The sequence below is a fragment of the Orcinus orca genome, chromosome 21, assembly GCF_937001465.1.
Source record: "Orcinus orca chromosome 21, mOrcOrc1.1, whole genome shotgun sequence".
Classification (NCBI taxonomy): domain Eukaryota; kingdom Metazoa; phylum Chordata; class Mammalia; order Artiodactyla; family Delphinidae; genus Orcinus; species Orcinus orca.
In genome coordinates this window covers 291,383-310,630 of record NC_064579.1, presented here as the reverse complement: position 1 = coordinate 310,630, position 19,248 = coordinate 291,383, and the positions used below count along the sequence as shown (strand labels likewise).

General features: G+C 38.2%; 1 long non-coding RNA gene across 1 annotated transcript in view; it reads left to right on the top strand.

The window, feature by feature from the left end:
• The first annotated feature begins 218 nt into the window (after window positions 1–218).
• The window catches only part of LOC125962820 (uncharacterized), a 222,014-nt gene continuing 202,984 nt past the window's right edge, over window positions 219–19,248 (top strand). The window contains exon 1 of the long non-coding RNA XR_007474578.1: window positions 219–355. This is a non-coding gene — a long non-coding RNA (uncharacterized LOC125962820). The remainder of the gene's footprint in view (window positions 356–19,248) is intronic.

The following is a 19,248-nucleotide window of genomic DNA, read 5'->3' as shown; positions in this document are numbered from 1 at the left end:
AGTTTCTAGTTCCCATTTTTTTGGTGTCTGTCCCTAGTGTCTAAGGTTGGTTAAGTGGGTTGTGTAGGCTTCCTGGTGGAGGAGACTAGTGTCTGTGTTCTGGTGGATGAAGCTGAATCTTTTCTTCTGGTGGGCAGGGCCACACGTGATGATGTGTTTTGGGGTGTCTGTGGCCTTATTATAGCTTTAGGCAGCCTCTCTGCTATTGGATGTGGTTATTTTCCTGTCCTGCTAGTTGTTTGGCATAGGGTGTCCAGCTCTGTAGCTTGCTGGTCATTGAGTGGATCTGGGTTTTGACTTTGAGATGGAGATCTCTGGGAGGTTTTTGCCATTTGATATTTCATTGCACTGAGAGGTCTTTTGTGGACCAGTGTCCTGAACTTGGCTGTCCCACCTCAGAGGCACAGCCCTGATGCCTGGTTGGAGCACCAAGAACCTGTCATCCACACAGCTCAGAATAAAAGGGAGGAAAAAAAGAAGGAAAGAAAGAAGAAGATAAAATAAAATGAAATAAAATAGTTACTAAAATAAAAAATAATTATTAAAAAATAAGTTTTTAATTAGTAAAAGAAAAAGAAAGATAGAAGGAAAGAAGAGAGTAACCAAACCAAAAAACAAATCCACCAATGATAACAAGTGCTAAAAACTATACAAAAAAAACAAAAACTAAAAACAATAATGGACAGATAGAACCCTATGGCAAATGGTAAAAGCAAAGCAATACAGACAAAATCACACACAGAAGCATACCCATAGACACCCACAAAGAGAGAAAAAGGGTAATAAATAAATAAATAAATATATATATATATCGTTGCTCCCAAAGTCCACCTCCTCAATTTAGGATGATTCATTGTCTATTCAGGTATTCCACAGATGCAGGTAACATCAAGTTGATTGTGGAGATTTAATCCACTGCTCCTGAGGCTGCTGGGAGAGATTTCCCTTTCTCTTTGTTTGTACAACTCCTGGCATTCAGCTTTGGATTTGGACCTGCCTCTGTGTGTAGGTCACCTGAGGGTGTCTGTTATTTGCTCAGAGAGGAAGGGGTTAAAGGAGGAACTGATTTGGGAGCTCTGGCTCACTCAGGGCAGGGGGAGGATGGGGTACGGAGTGCAGGGCAAGCCTGCAGTGGCAGAGGCTGGTGTGACATTACAACAACCTGAGGCGCACTGTGTGTTCTCCCAGTTAAGTTGTCCCTGGATCACGGGACCCTGGCAGTGGCGTGCTGCACTGACTTCTGTGAGGGGAGGTGTTGATAGTAACCTGTGCTTGCACACAGGCTTTTTGGTGGCTGCAGCAGCAGGCTTAGCATCTCATGTCCGTCTCTGGGGTCTGCACTGATAGCCACAGCTCGCGCCCATCTCTGGAATTCCTTTAAGTGGCGCGCTTTACCCCCTCTCCTTGCGCACCAGGAAACAATGAGGCAAGAAAAAGTCTCTTGCCTCTTTGGCAGCTCCAGACTTTTCCCTGCCTCCCTTCCAGCTAGCTGTGGTGCACTAACCCCCTTCAGGCTGTGTTCATGCAGCTAACCTCAGTCCTCTCCCTGGGATCCGACCTCCAAAGCCCAAGCCTCAGCTCTCAGCCCCCGCCTCCTGGCGGATGAGCAGACAATCCTCTCGGGCTGGTGAGTGCTGCTCAGCATCGATCCACTGTGTGGGAATCTCTCCACTTTGCCCTCTGCAACCCTGTGGCTGTGCTCTCCTCTGTGGCTCTGAAGCTTCCCCCCTCCACCACCAGCAGTCTCTGCCCACAAAGGGGCTTCCTAGTGTGTGGAAACATTTCCTCCTTCACAGCTCCCTCCCACTGGTGCAGGTCCCCTCCCTATTCTTTTGTCTCTGTTTATTCTTTTTTCTTCTGCCCTACCCAGGTACATGGGAAGTTTCTTGCCTTTTGGGAGGTCTGAGGTCTTCTGCCAGCCTTCAGTAGGTGCTCTGTAGGAGTTGTTCCACATGTAGATGTATTTCTGATGTATTTTTGAGGAGGAAGGAGATCTCCACGTCTTACTCTTCTGCCATCTTGAAGCTCCCCCAGATTTCTTCTTTTTTTCTCTCTCTTTTTTGTGTGTATGTGTTTTTGTCTGTTTGGTTTTGCTTTCACCATTTGTTTGGGTTTTTGCTGTCTGTTCATTTTCTTTCTTTCATATTTTTCCCTTTTCTTCTGCACCATGCACCTTGCAGGTTCTTGGTACTCTGGCCAGGTGTCTGGCTTGAGACTCTGAGGTGGGAGTGCCAAGTCCAGAATGTTGGACCACCAGAGAACTCACAGACCCAATGAATATTAATCAACGAGAGCTCTCCTAGAGATCTCCTCCACAACACCAAGACCTGGCTCAACCCTATGGCCAACAAGTTCCAGTGCTGGATGCCTCACACCAAACAACTAGCAAGACAGGAACACAACACAACCCATTAGCAGACAGGCTGCCTGAAGTCATACTAAGTTCACAGATACCCCAAAACACACCACTGGATATGGCTTTGCCCATCAGAGGGACAAGATCCAGCACAACCGATCAGAATGCAGGCACTAGTCCCTCCCCACCAGAAAGTCTACACAAGCCCTGGACCAACAACACCCCCTGGGGGCAGACACCAGTAGTAACAGTAATTATGACTCTGCAGCCTGCAGAAAGGAGACCCCAAACAGAGTAAGTGAACCAAATGAGAAGACAGAAATATGCTGCAGATGAAGGAGCAAGGTAAAAAACCCACAAGACCAAACAAATGAAGAGGGAAACAGGCAGTCTACTTGAAAAAGAATTCAGAGTAATGATAGTAAAGATGACCCAAAATCTCAGAAATACAATGGAGAAAATACACGAAAACTTTAACAAGGACCTGTTAGAACTAAAGAACAAACAAACAGTGATGGACAACACAGTAGCTGAAATTAAAAATATTCTAGAAGGAATCAATAGCAGAATAACTGAGGCAGAAGAACAGATAAGTGAGCTGGAAGATAGAATATTGGAAATAATTGCTACAGAGGAGAATAAAGAAAAAAGAATGAAAAGAATTGAGGACAGTGTCAAAGACTTCTGAGACAACATTAAACAAACCAACATTCGAATTATAGGGGTCCCAGAAGAGGAAGAAAAAGAGAAAGGGTCTGAGAAAATATTTGAAGAGATTATAATCAAAAACTTCCCTAACATGGGAAAAGAAATAGTCAATCAAGTCCAGGAGACACAGAGAGTCCCATACGTGATAAACCCAAGGAGATACATGCCAAGACACATTAATCAAACTATCAAAAATTAAATACAAAGAAAAAATATTAAAAGCAGCAAGGGAAAAGCAACAAATAACACACAAGAGAATCCCTATAAAATTATCAGCTGAGGGGCTTCCCTGGTGGTGCAGTGGTTGAGAGTCTGCCTGCCAATGTGGGGGACACGGGTTCGAGCCCTGGTCTGGGGGGATCCCACATGCTGCAGAGCAACTGGGACCATGAGCCACAATTACTGAGCCTGTGCGTCTGGAGCCTGTGCTCTGCAATAGGAGAGGCTGCGATAGTGAGAGGCACGTGCACCGTGATGGAGAGTGGCCCCTGCTGGCTGCAACTGGAGAAGGCCCTTGCACAGAAACGAAGACCCAACACAGCCATAAAAAAAAAAAAAATTATCAGCTGATTTTTCAGCAGAAATTCTGCAGGCCAAAAGGGAGTAGCAGGATATATTTAAAATGATGAAAGGGAAAAGCCTACAACCAAGATTACTCTACCCAGCAAGGATCTCATTCAGTTTCTAGGGGGAAATCAAAAGCTTTACAGACAAGCAAAAAAGTTAAGAGAATTCAGCACCACCAAACCAGCTTTACAACAAATGATAAAGGAACTTCTTGAGGCAGGAGACACAACAGAAAGAAAAGACCTACAAAAACAAATCCAAAACAATTAAGAAAATCATAATAGGAACATACATACCAATAATTACCTTAAATGTGAATGGATTAAATGCTCCAACCAAAAGACACAGACTGGCTGAATGGATACAAAAACAAGACACACATATACGCTGTCTACAAGAGACCCACTTCAGACCTAGGTACACATACAGACTAAAAGTGAGGGGATGGAAGAACATATTCCATGTAAATGGAAATCAAAAGAAAGCTGGAGTAGCAATACTCATATCAGACAAAATAGACTTTAAAATAAAGAATGTTACAGGAGACAAGGAAGGACACTACATAATGATCAAGGGATCAATCCAAGAAGATAGAACAATTATAAATATATATGCACCCAATATCAGAGTACCTCCATACATAAGGCAAGTGCTAACAGCTATAAAAGATGAAATTGACAGTAACACAGTAATAGTGGGGGACTGTAACACCTCACTTACACCAATGGGCAGATCATCCAGACAGAAAGTTAATAAGGAAACACAAGCTTTAAGTGACACAACAGACCAGATAGATTTAATTGATATTTATAGAATACACTTTCCTCTCAAGTGCACATGAAGATTTCTCCAGGATAGATCACATTTTGGGTCACAAAACAAGCCTCACTGAATTTAAGAAAATTGAAATCATATCAAAGCATCTTTTCTGACCACAACAATATGAGATTAGAAATCAATTACAGGGGAAAACTAGTAAAACCCACAAACACATGGAGACTAAACAATATGCTACTAGATAACCAAGAGTTCTCTGAAGAAATCAAAGAGGAAATCAAAAAATACCTGGAGACAAATGACAATGAAAACATGATGATCCCAAACCTACAGGGTGCAGCAAAAGCTGTTTTAAGAGGGAAGTTTATAGCAATACAATCCTACCTCAAGAAACAAGAAAAATCTCGAATAAACAATCTAACCTTACACCTAGAGGAGCTAGAGAGAGAAGAACAAAAGAAAACCCAAAGTTAGTAGAAGGAAATAACTCATAAAGATCAGAGCAGAAATAAATGAAACAGAACAAAAAAACAATAGCAAAGATCAATAAAACTAAAAGCTGGTTCTTTGAGAAGATAAAAAAAATTGATCAACCATTAGCCAGACTCATCAAGAAAAAGAGGGAGAGGACTCAAATCGATAAAATTAGAAATGAAAAAGGAGAAGTTACAACGGACACCACAGAAACATAAACAATTGTAAGAGACAACTACGAGCAACTATATGCCAATAAAATGGACAACCTGGAAGAAATGGACAAATTCTTAGAAAGGTATAAACTTCCAAGACTGAACCAGGAAGAAATAGAAAATATGAACAGACAAATCACAAGTAATGAAATTGAAACTGTGATTAAATATCTTCCCACAAGCTAAAGTCCTGGACCAGATGGCTTCACAGGTGAATTCTGTCAAACATTTAGAGAAGAGCTAACACTGATCCTTCAAACTCTTCCAAAATATTGCAGAGGAAGGAGCACTCCCAAACTCATTCTATGAGGCCACTGACACGCTGACATCAAAACCAACCAAATCACACACACAAAAAAAGAGAATTACAGACCAATAACACTGACGAATATAGACCCCCAAATCCTCAACAAAATACTAGCAAACAGAATGCAACAACATATTAAAAGGATCATACACCATGATCAAGTGGGATTTATCTCAGGTATGCAAGGATTCTTCAATATATGAAAATCAATCAATGTGATACACCATATTAACAAATGGAAGAATAAAAGCCATATGATCATCTCTATGTTTAGAAGCAGAAAAGTCTTTTGACAAAATTCAACACCCATTTACGATAAAAACTCTCCAGTAAGTGGGCATAGAGGGAACCTACCTCAATATAATAAAGGCCACATATGACAAACCCACAGCAAACATTATTCTCAATGGTGAAAAACTGAAAGCATTTCCTCTAAGATCAGGAAAAAGACAAGGATGCCCACTCTTGCCACTATTATTCAACATAGTTTTGGAAAACCTAACCATAGCAATCAGAGAACAAAAAGAAATAAAACAAATCTAAATTGGAAAAGAAGAAGTAAAACTGTCACTGTTTGCAGATGACATGATGCTGTATATAGAAATCCCAAAGATGCCACCAGAAAACGAGGTCTCATCAATGAATTTGGTAAAGTTGCAGGACACAAAATTAATGCACAGAAATCTCTTGCATTCCTATACACTAACAATGAAAGATCAGAAAGAGAAATTAAGGAAACAATCACATTCACCACTGCAACAAACAGAATAAAATACCTAGGAATAAACCTACCTAAGGAGGTAGACCCGTACTCAGAAAACTATAAGACACTGGTGAAAGAAATTAAAGATGATACAAACAGATGGAGAGGTACACCATGTCCTTGGATTGGAAGAATCAATATTGTGAAAATGACTATACTACCCAAAGCAATCTACAGATTCAATGCAATCCCTATCAAATTACCTATTGCATTTTTCACAGAACTAGAAGAAAAAATCTTAAAATTTGTATGGAGACACAAAAGACCTCGAATAGCCAAAGCAATCTTGAGAAAGAAAAATGGAGATAGAGGAATCAGACTCCCTGACTTCAGACTATACTACAAGGCTACACTAATCAAGACAATATGGTACTGGCACAAAAAGAGAAATATAGATCAGTGGAAGAATAGAAAAGTATAGAAACCCCAGAGTTAAACCCATGTTCCTATGGTCAACCTATCTATGAAAAATGAACCAACAATATACCATGGAGAAAAGTCTCTTCAATAAGTGGTGCTGGAAAAACTGAACATCTAAGTGTAAAAGAATGAAATTAGAACACTCCCTAACACCATACACAGAAATAAACTCAAAATGGATTAAAGACCTAAATGTAAGACTGGACACTATAAAACTCTTAGAAGAAAATAGGTAAAACACTCTTTGACATAAATCACAGCAAGACATTTTTTGACACACTTCCTAGAGAAATGAAAATAAAAACAAAAATAAACAAATGGGACCTAGTTAAACTTAAAAGCATTTGCACAGCAAAGGAAACCATAAACAAGATGAAGAGACAACCCTCTGAATGGGAGAAAATATTTTCAAATGAGTCAACAGACAAAGGATTGATCTCCAAAATATACAAATAGCTCATGTTGCTCAATTAAAAAAAAAAACCCAATCCAAAAATGGGAGGAAAACCTAAACAGACAGTTCTCCAAATGTGGCCAAGAGGCACATGAAAAGATACTCAACATCACTAAATATTAGAGAAATGCAAATCAAAACTACAATGAGGTATCACCTCACAGTCATCAGAATGGCCTTCATCAAAAAATCTACAAACAATAAATGTTGGAGACCGTGTGGAGAAAAGGGAGTCCTATTGCACTGCTGGTGGGAATGTAAATTGATACAGCGACTATGGAGAACAGTATGGAGGTTCCTTAAAAAAACAAAAATAGAATTACCATATGACCGAGCAATCCCACTACTGGGCATATACACAGAGAAAGCCATAATTCAAAAAAATAGATGCACCCCAGTGTTCATTGAAGCACTATTTACAATAGGCAGGTCATGGAAACAATGTAAATGCCCATTGACAGAGGAATGGATAAAGAAGATGTGGTATATATATATAATGGAATATTACTCAGCCATAAAAAGGAATGAAATTGGGTCATTTGTAGAGACATGGATGGATCTAGAGACTGTCATATAGATTGAAGTAAGTAGAAAGAGAAAAACAAATATCTTATATAAATGCATATATGTGGAATCTCTTAAAATGGTATAGATGTACCTGTTAGCAGGGCAGAAATAGAGACACAGACATAGAGAACAAACGTATGGACACCAAGTGGGGAAAGGAGGGGTGGGATGAATTGGGAGATTGGGATTGACATATATACACTAATATGTATAAAATAGATAACTAATGAGAACCTGCTGTAAAGCACAGAGAACTCCACTTCACTGTACAGTAGAAACTAACATAGCATTGTAAAACAACTATACCACCCCCACCAAGAAAAAAACACAAAGGAGGGAGCTATTATTTTTGCCTGGGAGACCAGAAAATGGTTTCACAGAAAAGAAGCATTTTAACAAGGATGTAAAAATAAATGGGAATTTAAAAATACTTCTCTAAGCCTTAGCTGCCTTTCTTGGGGGTGTAAAAAGCATAAATAAGGATCAGAATCACCATTTTGGGACTGAGCTGGTGTGACTAGAGAGACTGGGGGTATCCTCTGGGGAAGTGATAGGAGAGTGTTTTATTTACCATACAAGAGCCACTGCAGGCTAGGCAACAGGGAACACCAAGGGAGCCACAGTTCTTCCTTTATCTGTAATTTTCCATACTTCTTGAGCCTGAGCTTGCCTGCCACTCCCTGCAATGTGGTATGACCTGGGGGTAACAGGTCAGTCTGTTTATTTATTTAAATGGTTTTTTTGTAACATCTTTATTAGAGTATAATTTCTTTACAATGGTGTGTTAGTTTCTGCTTTATAACAAAGTGAATCAGCTATACATATATATATGTATTTAAATATTTTAATTGAACTATATTTGACATACCACATTGTGTAGATTTAAGTTAATTAAATTTTGTTAATTTGATTTATATATTGTAATATGATTGCCATGGTAGAATAGTTAGCAACTCTATCATATCACATAATTATCATTTTTCTTTAGTGGTTAAGTTCTAGTCTTTTAGCAAGTTTGATGATTATAATGCAATATTGTTTATATTCACTATACTGTGCATTAGATCTCCAGTACTTATTATTGCTCCTTGCAAGTTTGTACCTTTAAACCACATCTGTCCTATACCTCAACTCCCATCTTCTGGTAACCACCATTTTACTCTCTGTTTTTATGAGTTTGGCTTTTTTAGATTCTACATTTGAATGATATCATACAGTATTTGTCTTTCTCTGTCTGCCTTATCTCAGCATAAAGTCCTCAAGATTCATCCATGTTGTCACAAATATGTTGTTACAAATAGCAGGGTGTCCTTTTTTCTCTTGGCTGAATACTACTATATATATATATATTTTCTTTATCCATTCATCCACGAATGGGCACTTAGGTTGTTACCACATCTTGGCTATTGTGAATAATGCTGCGATAAACATGGAAGTGCATATATATCTCTTCAATATCCTATTTTCGTTTCCTATATTCTCTCCCAGAAGTGGAATTGCTGCATCCTATGGTAGTTCTATTTTTAATTTTTTGAGAAACCTCCATATTATTTCTCATAGTGGCTGAACCAACTTACATTCCCACCAAGAGTGTATAAGGACTATGTTTTCTCCACATCTTTGCTAACACTTATCTCTTGTCTCATTGTTGGCATTCTAAGAGATGTGAGGTGATATCTCACTGTGATTTTGATATGCATTTTCCTGATGATTAGTGATTTTGAACACTTTTCATATATTTGTTGGTCATTTCTTTGGAGAAATATTTATTCAAGTACTCTGCTCTTTCTTAACTGGATTTTTTTTGTTTGTGTGCTATTGAGTTGTATGAACTCCTTATATATTTTGGATATTAACCTTTTATCAGGTATATAGTTTGAAAATATTTTTTCCCATTCTGTAGTTTACCACTTCATTTTGTTGATAGTTTCTTTTGCTGTTAGAAACTTTTTAGTTTGATGCAGCCCCACTTATTGATTTTTGCTTTTGTTGCTATGCTTTTGGTGTCATGTACAAGACAGGTGTCAAGGAAATTTCCCTTAAGTTTTCATCTAGTAATTTTACAATTTCAGGTCTTAAGTTTAAGTCCTTAATCTGTTTTAAGTTATTTTTGTGACTGGTGTAAGATAGGGAGGTGATTTCATTTCCTGGTATGTGAATATCCTGTTATGCCCAAACCTTGTATTGAGGAGGATTTTCCCATTAAGCACTCCTGGCTCCCTTGTCAAATACAGGTTGACCTTATATGTATGGGTTTATTTCTGGGATGTTGATTCTGTTCCATTTGTCTACGTGTTCATTTTGATGAAAGTACCATACTATTTTGATTGCTATAGCTTTATAGTAGTTTGAAATTGGCAGTGTGATACCTCCAGCCTATGTTCTTCTTTCTCAGGACTGTTTTTGTGGGTTGTTTTCTATTTCTGTGTAAAATGTCATTGAAATTTTGAACCTATTGACCTTGAGTAGTATGGACATTTTAAGGATATCAATTCCTCTGATCCATGAACTCAGTTTAGCTTCCCATTTATTTATGTCTCCTTCAATTTTTAAAAAATTAGTGTGTTATTGTTTTCATTGTGGAGATCTTTCACTTCTTGGTTAAATTTATCCTTGAGTACTTTGTTATTTTCAATGCTATTTTGCATTTTTTTCAGATATTCTGTTGTTAGTGTTTAGAAATACAATTGATTTATGTATATTGATTTTGTATCATGCAACTTTACTTGTTTATTATTTCTTGTTTACTTGTTTATTAGTTCTAACAGTTTTTTGGTAGATCCTTCAAGGATTTTCTATATACAAGATCATGTCATCAGCAAACAGAGACACTTTCACTTCTGTTTCAATTTGAATGTCTTGTATTTGTTTTTCTTATTTCACTGCTTGGTTAGGACTTCTAGTACTTGTCTTGTTCCTGATCTTAGAGGCAAAGTTTCATATTTTCACCACTGAGTATGTTAGCTCTGGCTTTACCATTTATGGCTTTTATTATGTTTATATATGTTTCTTATATACCCAAACAGCTAAGCACTTTTATCACGAAAGTTTGTTGAATTTTGATGAATGCTTTTTCTGCATCTATTGAGATGACCATATGATTTTTGTCCTTTTTTTGAATTAATGTGATGTATTACATTTATATATTTGTGTATGTTAAACCTTTCTTGCATCTCAGGGATGAATCTCACTTGAAGATAGTGTACAGTCCTTTTAATGTGGTATTAAACCTGGTTTGCCAATATTTTGTTGAGATACATTGCATCTATATTCATCATGTATATTGATCTGTACCCTTCTCTTCCTGTGGTATCACTACATAGCTATGGTGTCAGGTTAATGTTGGTCTTGGAAGTTGGGAAGTGCTCTCTCCTCTTCAAATCAATATTTGGTAGAATTCATGGGAGAGCTATCTGATCCTAGGCTTTTCTTTGTGGGACGTTTTTTGATTACTGATTCAGTCTCTTTACACATTATTGATCTGTACAGACTTTCTATTTCTTCATGATTTGGTATTTGCAGTTTGTATGTTTCTAGCAATACCTATTTTTTTCTAGGTTGTTGAATTTTTAAATTGTTAAAACTAGTCTCTTAGGTACTTTTGTAATCTGTGGCATCATTTGTGATGTTTCTTCTTTCATTTACAGTTTCATATACTTCAGTTCTCTCTTTTTTTCTTTGTAAGTGTAGCTGACTACTTGTCAATTTTACTTATCTTTTTTAAAAAACCAACTCTTAGTTTTCTTGATATTTTCTATTGTTTTTCTCTTCTTTATTTTACTTAGTTCTGATTTGATCTTCATTATTTACTTCCACATGCTAACTTTGGGCTCAGTTTGTTCTTATTTTTTCAGTTCCTTGAGGTATACATTTAGGTTGTTTGTTTGCAATCTCTCTCTCTCTCTCTTTTTTTTTTTTTTTTTTTGGTGGTACATGGGCCTCTCACTGTTGTGGCCTCTCCTGTTGCAGAGCACAGGCTCCGGACATGCAGGCCCAGCGGCCATGGCTCACGGGCCTAGTTGCTCCGTGGCATGTGGGATCTTCCCAGACCAGGGCACGAACCCATGTCCCCTGCATCGGCAAGCAGACTCTTGACCACTGCACCACCAGGGAAGCCCCTCTCTCTCTCTTTTAAATGTAGACCTTTATCTCCATAACCTTTCCTCTTAGAACTGTTTTTTTGGTATGCTTTAAGTTTTGGTATATTGCTTCCAGTTTTGTTTGTTTCAATATATTTTCTAATTTCACCTTTAATTTATTCTTTGACCATTGGTTGCAGTACTCTGTTGCTTAATTTTCACACATTTATGATTTTTTCCAGCTATCCTCCTATTACTGTTTTCTAGTTTCATGTGATGTGTTTGGAAAATGTACTTGGTATGCTTTCAGTCATTTAAAATTTTTTGAGATAAATTTTGTGACCCGACATATGATCTATTCTATCCTGGACAATGTTTTGTGTCTACTTGAGAATAATGTGTATTCTGCTGCTGTTGGATAGAATGTTCTATATATGTATATTAGGTCCATTTTTTCCAATGTTTCTTTAGTGATTTTCTTTTTGACAATCTATCCATTGTTGAAAGTAGGGTACTGAAATCCCCTACCATTTATTGTATGGTGCCTATTTCTCCCTTCCAGATGCATAAACTCTGGAAGAGGTGACTGCTTCTTCAAATGCAGACACCTGTGCAATACTACATGTATCACATAAAATCAGAGAAACAGGACACCACCAAAGGAACAAAGTATACTTCCAATAACTGAACACAAATAGAGATACACAAATTTCTCAATAAAATTCCAAAATAATTTGTGTAAAGATGTTCAAAGAATTACAAGAGAATGCAAATAAATAATTTAATGAAATCACTAAAATAATACAAGAACAAAATGAGAAGTTGAACTGAATTTAAAAAAAAAAAAATTTTGAAATTATGGGGATGACCTGTTAGCTTTATAAATTTGGATGTTCAAATTTCTCCCCAAGTTTGGGATGTTCTCCACCATTATTCATTTAAATAAACTTTTTGCCCCTTTGTCTCTCTCTTTTTTTGGGGGGACTCCACTGACGTGTGAATTGTTCCTTTTAATGGTGTACAATGTCCCATTGGCTTTCCTCATTCTTTTTGTATTTAGTATTTGTTTAATGTATTTACATGTTATAGTGTTGGGCACATATATATTTACTACTGTTATATCTTCTTGATGAATTGAACCCTTAATCAATATATAATAGCCTTCTTTGACTTGTTATCATTTTTAGCTTAAAGTCTATTTTGTCTGATATAAGTATAGTTATCCCTACTCTCGTTTTCTTTCCCCCCACTAGTGTGGATTATCTTTTTTTCATACCTTTCCATCCCTTTATGTCAAGTGTTCGAGAACTCGAAGTGAGTCCAGTTGTAGGCAGCATATAGTTGGGTCTTGTTTTTATCATCTGTCCAGTCACTCTATCTTTTGGTTGGAAAATTTAATCTATTACATTTAAGTAATGGTTGATAAGTAAGTATTTATGCCATTTTGTTCATTGTTTTCTGGTTGTTTTTAGTTCCTTTCTTCCTCTCTTGCCATCTTCCTTTGTGAATTGATGATTTTCCATAGTGGAATACTTTATTTCCCTTCTTTTTCTCTTGGGTGTGTCTTCTATATGTTTTTATTTTGTGGTTACCTTGAGGATTACTTGATCATTTTAAAGATGTATCGGTCTGTTTTAACTGATAATAACTTGACTTGATTACATATAAGAACCCTATCCCTTCCCCCTACACACAAATTTTATGTTTTTGATGTCACAATTTACATCTTTGTATATTGTGTATCCACTAAACTATTATTGTAGCTATAGCTATTTTAAATACTTTTGTCCTTTAACATTTATACTAGAATTAGTGGTTAACACACCACCATATTACAGTATTAAAGGATTTTGAATCTAACTGTATACTTACCCATATCAGTGTGTTGAATATTTTCATGTTTTCATGTTACTAACCATCATCCTTCATTTTCAGCTTGAAGAATTCAACATTCCATGTAAGGCAAGTATAGTGGTGATGAACTCCCTCAGCTTTGTTTTCTAGGGAGTGTTTATCTCTCCTTTATTTCTGAAGAACAATGTTGCTGGTTAAATTATTCTTTGTTGACATTATTTTTTCCTTCAACACTTTTTTTTTAACATGTTTATTGGAGTATAATTGCTTTACAATGGTGTGCTAGTTTCTGCTTTATAACAAAGTGAATCAATATGTTCCCATATCTCTTCCCTCTTGTGTCTCCCTCCCTCCCACCCTCCCTATCCCACCCCTCTAGTTGGTCACAAAGCACCGAGCTGATCTCCCTGTGCTATGCGGCTGCTTCCCACTAGCTATCTATTTTATGTTAGGTAGTGTATATATGTCCATGCCATTCTCGCTTTGTCACAGCTTGCCCTTCCTCCTCCCCATATCCTCAAGTCCATTCTCTAGTAGGTCTGTGTCTTTATTCCTGTCTTACCCCTAGGTTCTTCATGACATTTTTTTCCCTTAAATTCCATATATATGTGTTAGCATACAGTATTTGTCTTTCTCTTTCCGACTTACTTCACTCTGTATGACAGACTCTAGGTCCATCCACCTCATTACAAATAGCTCAATTTCGTTTCTTTTTATGGCTGAGTAATATTCCATTGTATATATATGCCACATCTTCTTTATCCATTCATCCTGTGATGGACACTAAAAAGAGTCGTGTACCAAAATGTTCATTGCAGCTCTATTTACAATAGCCCGGAGATGGAAACAATCCTTCAACACCTTGAATATATCATCCCATTCACTCCTGGCTTGCAAGATTTCTGCTGAGAAATCCATTAATTGCCTTATAGGGTCACTTTTTATGAGAGATTTTTTTATCCACGCTCCTTTTAAAATTCTCTCTCTTTTTTAAATTTTTGACAGTTTTATTATAATGCACCTTGGAGAAAACTGTCTTTGGATTGAAATTATGGGGTGACCTATTAGCTTTATAAACTTGGATGTCCAAATTTCTCCCCAGGATTGACATTTTCTCAACCCTTATTCATTTAACTAAACTTTTCCCTCCTTTCTCTCTCTCTTTTCTTTCTGGGACTCCACTGATGTGTGGATTGTTCCTTTTAATGACATGCTGTAAGTCCCATAGGCTTTCCTCATTCTTTTTGTTATTTTTGCTCCTCTGAATGGATAATTTCAAATGATTTATCTTTGAGCTCACTGACCCTTCTGTTGGTCCAGTCTGTTTTTGAAGCTCTCTATTGAATTTTCCAGTTCAGTTTTGCATTCTTCATCTCCAAAATTTTGTTTTGTTCTTTATGCTTAAAAAAAAATTCAGTTCAACTTCTCATTTTGCTTTTGTATTATTTTACTGATTTCATTAAATTGCTTCTTTGCATTCTTCTGTAATTCTTTGAACAACTTTACACAAATTGTTTTGGAATTTTATTGAGAAATTCATGTGTCTCTATTTATTTGTGTTCAGTTACTGGAAGTTTACTGTGTTCTTTTGGTGATGTCCTGTTTCTCTGATTTTATGTGACCCATGTAGTATTGCACAGGTGTCTGCATTTGAAGAAGCAGTCACCTCTTCCAGAGTTTATGGACTGACTTTGGTAAGGAAAGACCATCATCTGCTGGTAGGGGGAATGCTAAAATATGTTGTGATCCCAGGTCTAGTAATGCAGGGTGCCAAGTGCAAGGGCATGTGGCAACTCACCTGGGTGTGTCTTGATGTCTTGTTGGTTCAGGCTTCTAAGGCCCAGAGTGTCAACGACTGCATTGTCCTTGCTGAGTGATACAGGGAGTCTGTAGTTGCTGCCAGGACTGCTGGAGTCTTTAGTGTGGTACCCAGTAGGTACAGACTAAGGCAGGACAAATGGTGGCCAGAGCCAGTGGTGTGCCCACACTCAGCTACAAGTGTCTGTGTTGTGGCAGGGACTGGTTACAGACACACATGTAGTGGTGGGGGCCAGAGACAGCAGCAAGGATCAGGGACAACTCTGGGCACACTGGCAGCTGCTAGTGCCCTGGCTGCTGGCAGGTATGCTGTGGTTTCAGGGTCTCTCAATAGGTGCACACATGGCAGTGGAGGTCAGGGAAGGGAGTCAGCCTGGCAACATGCAGGTGCATAGTTGGTGGTGCTAAGTGCAGGTTAGCCTCCTGGTGCAGACCTTAACCCTATTCCTAACCCTAACCCTAACCATATGCATAACATTAACTGACATAAATGACTGTGATATGTAGTAGCTGTTTAAACTTGGGTATGTTAATCGGTCTCTATGAGTCTCAGGACTCTCATCTATAAAGTGGAGATAGTAAAATATTTTGCAGTGTTGTAGGAGAATTAGTGATAGTATACATAGCCCATTGTTAGAGACCCAGATGGTTGTTTTTCTGGCTATGCCAACCCAAGGCAGAGAAGAGGGGTGGGCGTAAGTGAATGAGATGACAAGCCTATTCAGAGACTTGTCTGGCTGAAAATCTGTCAAAGACTACATTCATGAAAGATTAAGGAGAAAGCAGAATATCTGTATCTCAGAAGGAAAGAACTGTTGAGGACAAAGAGTATCAAAAGATGCAATGCCTACCACATCTTGATTCTAATTGGTTTAATTGATCCTTTGTTCTGATCAACTTGAATTTGAAATGTGTATGTTAATTTTTGATGGAGGCAGAGTTAATAGTTTCCCAGTGGGTGAGTGACAGTTACAAGAAGATCAGCAACTGGGGATTTAGACAACTCTCCCTGATTTCGCTTGGTTGTGGAAAAGCAGTAGTGACATACCCCGTGTATAAATGGCTTCTGAGCTTGAGGTTTCAGGTGGAGGATGTGGATGTCAGCAGATTGAAGGAGGTCAGAACTAAAGTCAGTAAGAGAGAAAGTAACAACAGCCAAGCAGCCACATCTATTCATCTCTAAAATCCTGCCTAGCTGAGAAAAAAAATAAGAATTTGAATTTTAAAAAGCAGATATTTGTTAATATATCTTAAATACTGTTGCAAACGAAATGCTAATTGTTAACTTCACTTGGAAATAAAACTTGAGTAGTAGAATATGACAGCACTGGCAGGTGAAAGAATTTTTTTAAATTTTTATCTTTTGGCACCCATTTGGGCTTCATGATACCCTTTTATTCTTATAAAGTGTTGGATAACAGGCTTTCTTTGCAGCAACTGAAATTAATCTCCAACCAGAATGACTGATTCCAGAAGCTGGGAGTTGTCTCATGTACTAAACCACAGGGAAGAATGAACACACAATTAGAGTTTTATTTATGCACCTAACTGCCAAAACTATGTATTCACTGGTTCCATCTTAGATATTCTTTTTCCTAAAGGATCTCCTAGTTTAGTGGTGTAGATGAAACAAGTGGTTGAGAAACCACTACCTGCCGGCTGCTAGGTTCGGGGAAGAAGGTGCAGTAAGGATGCCAGAACAATAGTCATGGGTCTGATCTCTTGGTTATCCTGTGGCAGAGGTTACTCTGGTATCCCTCGAGCCTCTGGTGCTGAGACCCACTGAGGGGCAGGGTGAGGCTGATGCCTGCTTGCTGGTATTTGGCCTCGTGAGTTGTTTTGCAGCTAAAGCCTCCAGGATGGATCCCGTCCTGGCCTTAGCAGCAAAACCAAAGTAGCCATGCTGGCAGCTTTGTCTCCTGTCACCTTCCTCAGCATGTTGGCACCAACCAAATGATGTTGCTGACAAGATCCTGCCAAGATGCAACTTTTCCCAATTCCTCAGTGAGGGCTTTTTGGTTTTCAGTGCTGCCTCTCTCTCCTTGTCATGGAAGAAAGAAAAAAATAAGAAGAAAAACCAAAAATTCAAAACCTGTTCCAGGTGTATACAACAGTCTTCTGCTTCTTACTTCCAGGAGTTGAGAAAGCAAGGGACTCCTGAGTTTTGGTCATTTCCGTTATCCCTTTGGGGAAACTACTTTCCATCTTGCCAGGTGGTGTAGGACTTAGGCAGCCCAGCTCCTTGTTCAGAAGCAGAGAAGCACTTACTGCAACTGCGGCCAAAAATTCAGGATCCTGCTTAATGTGGGTGTGGCAGTGGGGAAGAGTAGACCCCAGCAGCATAAGAAACTGTGTGTGAGCTCCTTTCTAACAAAACATGTGTTTATACCTCATGCCATCAGTCAACAAACAACTTTTGAGCACCACTATTTGTCAAGCATCTTGCTAGACACAAGCTGAAGTTATTCATGCATTAATTCAACAAGTATTTACTCAACACCTACTTGATAATTGAATATGGCAGAGTCCGTGATGACCATAAACCTAGTTTAAGCTTCCATCAGAAGGGAAACTTCTTTCACACTTACAGCCTCCCCAGATCTCTCTTCACAGTTCTCCAGTCATATGTGGACCTGTGTGTATTTACTGAACCTCCTGGAAAAGAGGCTTTGCTCATCGTGCAACATGATTCTGACCTCACAAGTTCCTCATACATATTTTTGTGTAAAAAAAATATCTTTAGGCATTTTATCCTCTTCCAAATTTTTGTGCTTAAAGCAGCTGTTCAGAATCTCTCTTTTCATGTAATTTAGCTATACATGTGGTGCTAGTCATAGAAGATGACTAACATCTGGGAAAATAATAAAATAATCTAAAGGAGTTAGACCATTTGTCAAGGAAGAAGAGACAAAAAAAGCATACCCCTTTATTGCTGCTCCACGTAGTGTTGATTTATTTTAAAGCACTTGTCAGGGTAGGCTAGAGTGTGCTGCCATAACAAATAGCCCTAAATCTCAGTGACTTATAGAGTGAAAGTTTAGTGCTAATGATGAAACTATAACTATCACAATTATTCTGAAAAACATCCAGAAAAAATTCCCCACAATTATTGACAGAGAAAGCTGCTGGATATTGTTAGAGATTAACAAAACCTCATATGGACTCACTGTTCCTTAAAGACCTGGAAGATAAAATAGTTCTTTCTAGGATCCTGTTTAGCAGTTCACCTTTCTACTATTAGAATGACAGCTTAGACATATGGGGATATATGTATCTGATTCACTGATTATGAAGCAGGAAGTAACACACCATTGTAAAGCAGTTATACTCCAATAAAGATGTTTAAAAAAATGACAGCTTTTCTTCTGCTCCATAGGTTCTCTGTGTGTTTGCTTCTTTCTTATTTACATTTATGTCTAGTGTTTACAAATCATGAAAAAAAATGGTTAAACATTTGTCCCAAGCTTGAATACTAATCCCAGCTTGGCTGCTCTGATAATTCAGGGAGATTTGGGGGATCCTGCCTCCATACCCAGCCTGTCTTTATCCCTCCACCCTACACTACCATCTGTTTTGGCCGAGTCACTAGTCCAGTCGTGTGGGCATCTGATGGCTTACTGCTGACAGTGTCCTGACTCATGTGTATACCAGATGTTCTTGCTTCTTGCCACAGGACTTCTCCATGGATGCCAACAGAAGCCCACTCTCATGTAACTCCTTTGGGGGAACTCTCAACCAATGGGAGATGGGAACAAGTGGACAAATGCTCCTACCACTTTTTCTTTAGTGGAAAATGCTGGAAGGCATTCGTATATGCGCTTTTGTAAGTCCTAGTGGCACTTAGCTCATGTTGCCCACAGCAACAAACTTAATGAACCCTCTTACTGAC